Raw genomic sequence first — 10000 nt, 5'->3', positions numbered from 1 at the left:
CAAGTGTTGCAGTGTTGTGTCGTGCCAATGTTTTGGGTACTTCATTTAGTGTCATGTTTTAGGAAATTACTTTTTTATAACCTCAAGGAGATGAATTGATAGAATCAGAAGAGCAGCAGATAAAATACCTTGTGGTAATTAGTTTCGTAGTTTTACGTTCTGTTTTCGAATTATGTCGGAGCCAAATCTGTTTCTCATCCTTTTATGGGTCGTTAAATTATTTGCTACTTAAATCCTGGATTCCATACAAATGACTGATTCACCTCACTCACATAGATAAACGTAATCTCGTGGCTAATTTAATAATTAAATTAAAACTTGAAATTACAATTTGTGCCAATATTTTCATATAAACTTCATGATTAATAATTTATTCAACCCCTCTGGCACGACATGAAGATAACATCACTGTGAGAATATCGTTATTGTAGACAGCAACAAAAACAGTAGCAACTAATACTGGTTCGTGTCGGTTCCGAAACTGTTAAAGGGGCAGAAACCAAAACAAGCAATAGCACAAAGCAATTTATTTTCCGTGTAAGAACGAAACTGAAGAGTGCTAAGCGTTTTGGACAATCATCCTTTGTCAAGAGACAAGAAAGATTTTGAATGATGTTTTTCAGCAGAAACTCCGTATTATTATAGTTCACTTTGTTTGAAGGGAGCATTTGTATCCCTATCTCCTCATCCCCTCCTCTTCAGCCTACTTCTTGTAAATTATTAGTGTGCTTACTGTTGTTATCGTGGAGGCGCAATGGCCCAGTGGTTAGGGTAGCGGACTCGCGGTCATAGGATCGCGGTTTCGATTCCCAGACCGGGCGTTGTGAGTGTTTATTGAGCGAAAACACCTAAAGCTCCACGAAGCTCCGGCAGGAGATGGTGGCGAACCCTGCTGTACTCTTTCACCACAACTTTCTCTCACTCTTACTTCCTGTTTCTGTTGTGCCTGTAATTCAAAGGGTCAGCCTTGTCACACTGTGTCACGCTGAATATCCCCGAGAACTACGTTAAGGTTACACGTGTCTGTGGAGTGCTCAGTCACTTGCACGTTAATTTCGCGAGCAGGCTGTTCCGTTGATCGGATCAACTGGAACCTTCGTCGTCGTAAGCGACAGAGTGCCAACAACAACAAACAACAACTGTTGTTATTATGAATAATAGAACTATAAAAGCATAAATGTAGTTTATATACACATACAAATGTCCTTAAGTAGAATTCAACCTAGTCTAGTGTAGGTCCTAATTTCTCGTTATAATTATTATGCATCACTGCTAACGCCGCCTCTATTCAATATAGCCAATCATATGTCACTGTTTTTACCACGTTTGTTTGCTTCATTTGTTTATTTCAGTGGTCACTCTGGTATCTCAGAAACTAGTGAAGTTAGGAAGCTCAATATTTCAATTAAGGATTAAGTAGAACGAATAAAAAATAACTATATCTTTCACTAGTTTTCCTTATTTTTAATCAGTTATTTTTCAGTTATTAGGCAGTTATTTTGGATATGAAGAAGGCGTAGCTCAGCTGTCTTCAACGTGTTACATGGTAAGTGAGAGACACAAACCAAAGTCAGAAAAATTTTTAAAAGAACCACAACAGAAATATGCTAACATAGTGGCTGTGTGGTAAGTAGTTTGCTTACCAGCCACATGGTTCCGGGTTCAGTCCCACTGCGTGGCACTTTGGGCAAGTGCCTTCTACTATAGCTTCGGGCCGACCAAAGCCTTGTGAGTGGATTTGGTAGACGGAAACTGAAAGAAGACCGTCGTATATATGTATGTGTATATATATATATATGTGTGTGTGTGTGTGTGTGTGTGTTTGTGTGTCTGTGCTTGTCTCCCCAACATCGCTTGACAACCGATGCTGGTGTGTTTACGTCCCCGTAACTTAGCGGTTCGGCGAAAGAGACCGATAGAATAAGTACTAGGCTCACAAAGAATAAGTCCTTTGCTCGATTAAAGGCGGTGCTCCAGCATGACCACAGTCAAATGACTGAAACAAGTAAAAAAGAGCGTAACATCCACATTACAGTTTTTTACCAGTATTAGTGATACTAAAAGTTAGTCGTGCAAATTCATGTCAAATGATGGTTATATTCTCTTTTATTCTTTTACTTGCCTCAGTCATTGGACTGCAGTCATGCTGATACACCACTTTGAAGGGTTTAGACGAACAAATCAACCCCAGCATTTATTTTAAGTCAGATAATTATCTTGTCGATCTTATTTTGCCGAACCCCTGTTTTTTCGGAGGCATAAACAAACCGACACCAGTTGGCAGTCGGTGGAGGAATGCCAAACACAAAAAAGCATGCACGCGTACACACAAACGTATACACGACAGGCTTCCATACAGGTTCCTTCTATCGTATTCACTCACAAGGCACTTGTTGGTTGGGTGCAATAGTAGAAAACATTTGTTTAAGGTGCCATGCAGTGGGACTGAACTCGAAACCACATGATTGCGAAGTAAACTTCTTAACCACACAACCACTCCAGTGCTTAGAAAATAGAAAGAAATTTCCGTTCTGGGTTTACCTGGATAAGAGGCCATTCTAACCATTGTCATAGCGGGCCCTTCTTGGTTCTTCACTCGTTAACTTCTTGGTCGAATTTAATAAAATGGGTCTTAACGTATGTATTAAACTTACTCTGTAGACTGAACTGAACACTTCTATTTCTTTCTTATCATTTCATTCCATCTGAGACATGCATTAACATAGCTACATGAATATTTTATCTTATAAAATCAATGCAGTTCATTATTATAGCGGTGAGCTGGCAGAATCGGTAGCAAGCTGGACGAAATGCTTAGCGGTATTTCACCCGTCGCTACGTTCTGGGTTCAAATTCCGCCATGATCGACTTTGCCTTTCATCCTTTCAAGGTTGATGAAAAATAAGTACCAGTTAAACACTGGTATAAACATAATCGACTGTACCCCGCCCACAAAATTTCAGGCCATGTGTCTATAATAGAAAGAATTATTATTGCAAGCTGACAGATCCGTTAGCGTGTCTGAAAGTGTGCTATACGGCATTTTTTGCGGTTCTTTATGTTCTGAGTTCAAATTCCGCTGAGGTCGACTTTGACTTCCAGCCTTTAGAAATTGACAGAAAAGTACCAATTGAGCATTGGGGTTGATGTAATTTACTAGCCCTCTCCTACAAAATTTCAGGCCTTATGCCTGCAGTAGAAAGAATTATAACCGAGCTGACAGAATCATTAGCTCATCAGAAAAAAATACTAAGTGGCATTTCTTCCGGTTCTTTACGTTCTGAGTTCAAATTCTATCGGGATCAGCTTTGCATTTCAATCTTTAGGGGGTCGATAAAGAAGCAGTCGTGTAATAGGCTCGATGGCATCGATTAAATCCTCCCTTGAAAACTGCTGGGTTTGTGCCTGAATCAAAGATCATTATCGTAAATAATCAGAAATGCAGCAAACTGGCAGAAATGTTAAAGCATCAGAAAAAATATCATGCAGTATTCATTCCCGCTGTTTACATTCTGAGTTCAAATCCTTCCTAGATCAAATTTTCCTCTTTTTATTTTTTTATACGAGTCAAGCACTTGGATCGATGGTATCGACCAATCCTTCCCTCAAAATTGCTGTCCTTCTGCCTAAATTAGAACCAGTTATTATGGTTACCGAGAGTTAATTAGGGACAGGCAATACTTTACTCTTTGGTTTACAGTACTTCAATTGTGTCTGAAGTAAACAACATAGCTATAATTTCTGTTTGCATTTAGTTATGTGTTTATTTTTTACTTGTTTCAATCATTAGACTGTAGCCATGCTGGGGTGCCACCTTGAAGAATTTTAGTCGAACGAATTGACCCCAGTACTTATTATTATTTTTTTTGCAAAGCCTGGTACTCATTCTATCGGTCTCTGATACTCATTCGGAGGCCTAAGCACACCAACACCAGTTGTCAAGTGGTGGTGGTGTGGGGGACAAACACATACACAAAGACATACACGACGTGCGTCTTTCGTCTACCAAATCCACTCGCAAGCCTTTGATGGGCCCGGGGTTATGGTAGCAGACACTTGCCCAAGGTGCCACGCATTGGGACTGAACTCGGAACCATGTGACTGGGAAGCGAGCTTTTTACCACATAGCCACGCTTGTGTCTATGCATGTTTGTATATGCCTGCAGGTATATGTAGGTAGATTTTATTTATTATTTTTTTCTTTGGTGGCGGTGGTGGTGGGGGTTAATTCGAACCAGTCAATACAAAGTAGCAAAGTTTCTTTGTATAAGTCAAAACAGTTCTCTAGAATTTGTGAATATGATTGTGTAAAAAGAAAAATGGATAAAGATCTTCCCCCGCGTCATATAGTCTCATAGGGCCGGTTCCCCGGTTTCCGTGGGGCATATATTCTACTCTGGACCGGATGCCGGTCCGTAGCAAGATTACTCATTTTTGTCGGTTGAGCGTACTGGTGCAGCATGAAGTGTTTTGCTCAAAAACACAGAGCATCGCGTCACAGCTGCAGGGATCGAAACCACAACCTTACGATCATGAGTCCAACACCCTAATTACTAAGTCACGCGCCTTCACATATATATTTGATACGAACATATATTTCAATATGTCAAAGTATGTTTTAAAATGCCTGTGCAAAGCATGAATACGCTTCATCAATTACATGTGTTGTGTGTACATGGTTAACTTGGCGTATTTACGCATATGAGTGTGTTCATATGGGAATGTGAATGCGTACGTATAGTTGTGTGCGCATATGTGATTGTGTGTGTGTGTGTTCGTTATAGGCAACATTAATGTTTTTTTTTTATTATTTGTTCCAATCATTGGACTACTGCCATACTGAGGCACCGCTTTAGAGAGTGTTCAGCCGAACAAATTGCCCTCAGTACAAATTTTTAAAAGTAGACCACTTAATATATCGGACCCATTAGCCGAACCGCGAAATTACGAAGACATAAACAAACCGATTCCGGTTATCAAGCGGTGGAGGGGGGTACAAACACAAATACACATGCACACGAGACATTGGTAGCAGATACTTTCCTACTGCCGCGCAGTGTGACTGAACCCGAAACCACGTGGTTGCAAAATGAGTTTCTTAACTACACAGCAATGTGGACTTTCTTCAGAATGTTTGCCAATTTTCATCGAGTGAATTTGAAAAGTATGTATGTATGTATGTATGTGTGTGTGAGTACGCATGCATGTATATGTGTATGTATGCATATATGTATATACATATGTATGTTTAAGTGCGTATGCATGTTTGTATGTATGTATATATGTAGGCATGTATATTGACCGTTGACTGAACACTATTCAATTTTTTTTCTCCGTGTTTTTCTCCTTGTCTCCGTATTCTTTCTGTTGAAGAGCGTAGCTCGAAACGTCAAAGACTTTCCGTATTCCCGAGCGTCATACTAATATATACTTTTGTTATTTACACCACCTGTCCTCGTCTGTTGTTATTATTTGTATATTCTCCCATATATATATATATATATATATATATGTGTGTGTGTGTGTGTGTGTGTGTGTGTGTATGTATGTATGTATGTGAATAGCTAACGTTGATTTCGAATGAGTAAACTTTGGAGTCTCTATATCATGTATGTCTGAACTAAATAATATAGATATCTTTTTACGTGTGTGCAACCACATTTATGTGTTGTTTGTGCGCATACATGTGTGTGTGGGTAAATGCATGTATGTTTTGTGTATGTATATATGCATGTATGTATAGGGATATACGTATGTTTGCAGATTGATACAGAGACAGACAGATATATATAATAGATAGATAGATAGTTGGCTAGAAGAATGGATGGATGGATGGATGGATGGATGGATGGATGGATGGATGGAGGGATGGCTGGATAAATACACAGATAGATAGATAGATAGATAGATAGATAGATAGATAGATAGATAGACAGATAACGATGTATACAGACTCTCAGATACATACATGCATACATACACACATATACATATATATATATAGATAGATAGATAAATAGCTAGACAGACAGACAGATAGACGGATGGATGGAGGGATAGAAGAATGGACAGATAGATTAATAGTGGGATGTATACATGTGTCTATATACACGTCCGTGTGTGCGTGTGTGTGTGTGTGTGTGTGTGTGTGTGTGTAATGATCCACAAAATTTATTTGGATCGTCGAGGCATACAACAATGTTTTCATTTTCATATTATTGTTCTGTAATAACGCTGTCCAAATTTCTTCAGGGTACATGTTCATGCAACGGTGGATACGTAGATAATGCTGTAGATGGGGAACGTACAGAATGAAAATGAAATGATTCTGTTCGTAATTGAAACCAGATCGCCAACTCACTTCTAGTTAATTCGCCGGAATTTTACCTTCGCACCACGTCGATCGGCTGTCACGCGCAGTCGAAATAATGTCCCGGTAGTAGTAAATAAACCTTACTTTCTCTAACACATCAAATCACCCTACTCGACCCTACAACCTTTGACCCAAGACAACATCCGGGATGTGATAGCTAGAGAGGAACGAGGGAAGTACCAGGTACAGGACAAGGACTTTATTTAGCGACGCTAAAAGAATGAAACATAATATTCACCCGAGCGGAATTAGAATTCGGAGTGCAAAGAGCCGGAACAAATATCACATCGTAATTTGTCGGACGCTCTAACGATTCTTATTGCTTTATTGCCTACAAGGGGCTAAACATAGAGGGAACAAACAAGGACAGACGAACGGATTAAGTCGATTATATCGACCCCAGTGCGTAACTGGTACTTGGTTTATCGAACACGAAAGGATGAAAGGTAAAGTCGACCTCGGCGGAATCTGAACTCAGAACGTAACGGCAGACGAAATACCGCTAAGCATTTCGCCCGGCGTGCTACCGATTCTGCCAGTTCGCCGCCTCTAACGATTCTGACAATCAACTACATATGTATGTATGTATGTATGTATGTATGTATGTATGTATGTATGTGCGTGTGCGTGTGCGTGCATGTATGTGTGTATGCATGTATGTTTGTATGTATGCATGTACGTGCGCATGTATGTATGTATGAATGAATGTATATATGCATATATGAATCTATGAATATATGTATGTATGAATGCATGTAAGTCCGCACGCGTGTGTGTATGTATATATAAATGTATGTATGTATCTATGTATGCACGCATGTTTGAATGTATGTCTATATGTATGTATGAATGTATGCATGCAATTATGTAAGTATGTATGAATGTATGTATGAACTTATGTATGTATGCATAAATGTATGTATGTATGTATGTATATAATAATGTATATATGTATATATGTATTTATGCGTGCATGTATGCATGTCTGCATGGCTTAGTGGCTAGGGGAGTTGTATCCATTATCGTAAGATTACGGTTTCGATTCCTGGACCGAGCGATGCGTTGGGTTCTTGAGCAAAACATCGCATTTCACGTTGCTCTAGTCCACTCAGCTGAGAAAATGACTAGCCGCACCATTCAGGGGTCGGGAACAATATATACACCACAGAATCAATGAAACCGGCTGTATGAGTCTACGATTCGGCAAACCTTCGATCTTTTTTATGTATGTATGTATGTATGTATGTATGTATGTATGTATGTATGTATGTATGCATGCGTATATGTATTATGTAAGCAAGTATGTACATATATGTAGGAGATAATTCGCATAAAAACAAAAGACGAAGACAGGTGGTGTAGACAACAAACAGGTGTATTAGTTTAATACTCAGGAAGTGAAAAAGTTGTTAACGTATATATATATATATATATATATATATATATATATATATATATATATACACACCTGCAGACACACATATGCATATAACGATGTATACGCATTCTCAGTTACATATATACATACACATACATACTTACATACATACGTACATATATACATACATACATACATACATATAAACTATAGATGTTCACGATACACGGGACAATACGTATGCAAAGGATGAGGAAATGAGCAAGACCTTATCCTATACACTTCTTCGAAAAAGGCGCCGGTAAAAATAAATTCTAAAATTCTAGTCAAAAACCGAAAGCATATATGCACACACACACACACACACACATGTTAGATAACTTTCTTTTACAGGGCTGCACACAGAGGGGACAAATACAACTGTAGAGCTTTTCTTTAAAAAAAAAAAAAAAAAGTAAAATAAAAATTAACAAATCCGATCAAAAGGGATCGGTAGGGGCAAAAAAAAAAAAAAAGGGTATCGTATATCACAGAAAATGTCAATTGTGTAAAATGGGGTAACATTAGGTTTATCCATGGAAGAAAAGCCTACGGAAAAGACCATGGTAACCTCAGCAGGGAATAGACACATGAGAGCAAAGTGCTCTCTCTCTCTTTTAAAAAATTTTTTTTTCTCGATTTATAGGATCATGCTCAAAGAGGTATCGTCACTCGCACGCACCTTCTTTGCTACATTCACCCACCTTTTAATGAAACTTTTACGAGACAAAAACTGTCTCTTCATTCTCACCTTCCTTTTCAAGTGATACTTGAAAAGTATCACTTGAAAAGGAAGGTGTAGATTGGTCGATAAACAGATAGATAGATAGATAGATAGATAGATAGATAGATAGATAGATAGATAGATAGATAGATAGATAGACAGCATCTGTATTTGTTGCAATCTATTTATGTATGTATTTACATATATACATGCTTACATAGATGCATTCGCCAATACTTTCTACACAAATACATATACACATGTATACCAATAGATATATGCGTATATTTACACACAGGGACAGACATACACACACACGCGCGCGCATATAAATATATATATATATATATATATGTTTATATCTGTGTGTGTCTCTGTGTATGTGTGTGTGTGTACATATATACCTACGCGTGTACATACATGTACATGTATGTATATATGTGTGTCTGTGTGTGTGTGTGTGTGCGTGTGTATATACATATATATATGTGTGTGTGTGTGTGTGTGTGTGTGTGTGTGTGTGTGTGTGTGTGTATAGGTAGGCAGATAGATACATACATAGATACAAGGCTACAATGCATGCATGTGTACCTACATATATGAAAAATACATACTTACACACACACACAAACACACACACATACATATATATATATATAGGCACACATTCTACAAATAGTTAAATATGAGCCCCTCCCACCCGCTTCAACAGCCACCCCCGCTATAAAACTGCAAAGAACTATTAAGATATAAAGAACATTGCAAAATACATCTTATTTATATGTGAGACTTACCGAAAGTAACTCTATAACACATGTACTCCGAACAGCAATAGCAACAAGACAAAACAACGGCTACATCGGTAGCAGCAGCAGCAGCAAAGGCAGAAGCAGCAGCAAAGGCAGAAGCAGCAGTAACAAAGGCAAACAAACGAAGAATAATCGAGTGTAATTTCTAGGTGATTGCTTGTGTTATTTAAAGAAACAGCAGCTAAATTTTCCTCAAGTTAACAACGGTTGCCTATCAGAAAGAGGACGTCACTTTGGATAATGTGGTTCGAAATAGGATGTATGGAAAATGGAATGTATGAGAAGGTACATAGCAGACCGGGTCAAGGAATTTCCTGGGATATCAGAGAATGTCGGTGTTTATAGAAGACTGATATTTTGATGAGTAAACCTCGAAAGAAAATGGGTATTCCTGATAGGATCGTTTCTCAGACTCTTTCCTCCTTACTATCTTTCTATGCATGCATGCATGTATGTATGTATGTACATATATGCACACGCGCGCGCATATATATATATATATATATATATATATATATATATATATATGTATATAGCGTGACACAGAGTGTGACAAAGTTGGCCCTTTGAAATACAGGTACTATTCATTTTTGCTAGCCGAGTGCACTGGACCACTGTTAAATAAAGTAGCTTGCCCAAGGACAAAACGCATCGGCGGGAATCGAACTCGCGACCCT

At 38.4% G+C, this 10000-nt stretch overlaps 1 protein-coding gene across 12 annotated transcripts in view; it reads right to left on the bottom strand.

Moving 5' to 3' along the window:
• The window catches only part of LOC106875689 (uncharacterized), a 339933-nt gene that overhangs the window by 318091 nt on the left and 11842 nt on the right, over positions 1 to 10000 (bottom strand). For 8 of the 12 annotated variants that reach the window (XM_089355347.1, XM_089355341.1, XM_089355348.1 and 5 more), the window contains exon 1: positions 9309 to 9363. The exons of the other annotated variants lie outside the window; for them this stretch is intronic. The gene's annotated coding sequence lies outside the window, so the exon portion shown is untranslated. Of the gene's footprint in view, positions 1 to 9308; positions 9364 to 10000 lie in introns of those variants that run through there. 12 annotated transcript variants of the gene reach the window in all.

This window comes from Octopus bimaculoides, chromosome 7 (assembly GCF_046866305.1).
Source record: "Octopus bimaculoides isolate indiv1 chromosome 7, ASM4686630v1, whole genome shotgun sequence".
In the NCBI taxonomy this organism is placed as follows: Eukaryota; Metazoa; Mollusca; class Cephalopoda; order Octopoda; family Octopodidae; genus Octopus; species Octopus bimaculoides.
Note: the sequence above shows the minus strand (reverse complement) of the source record. Positions and strands in the feature narration are given on the sequence as shown.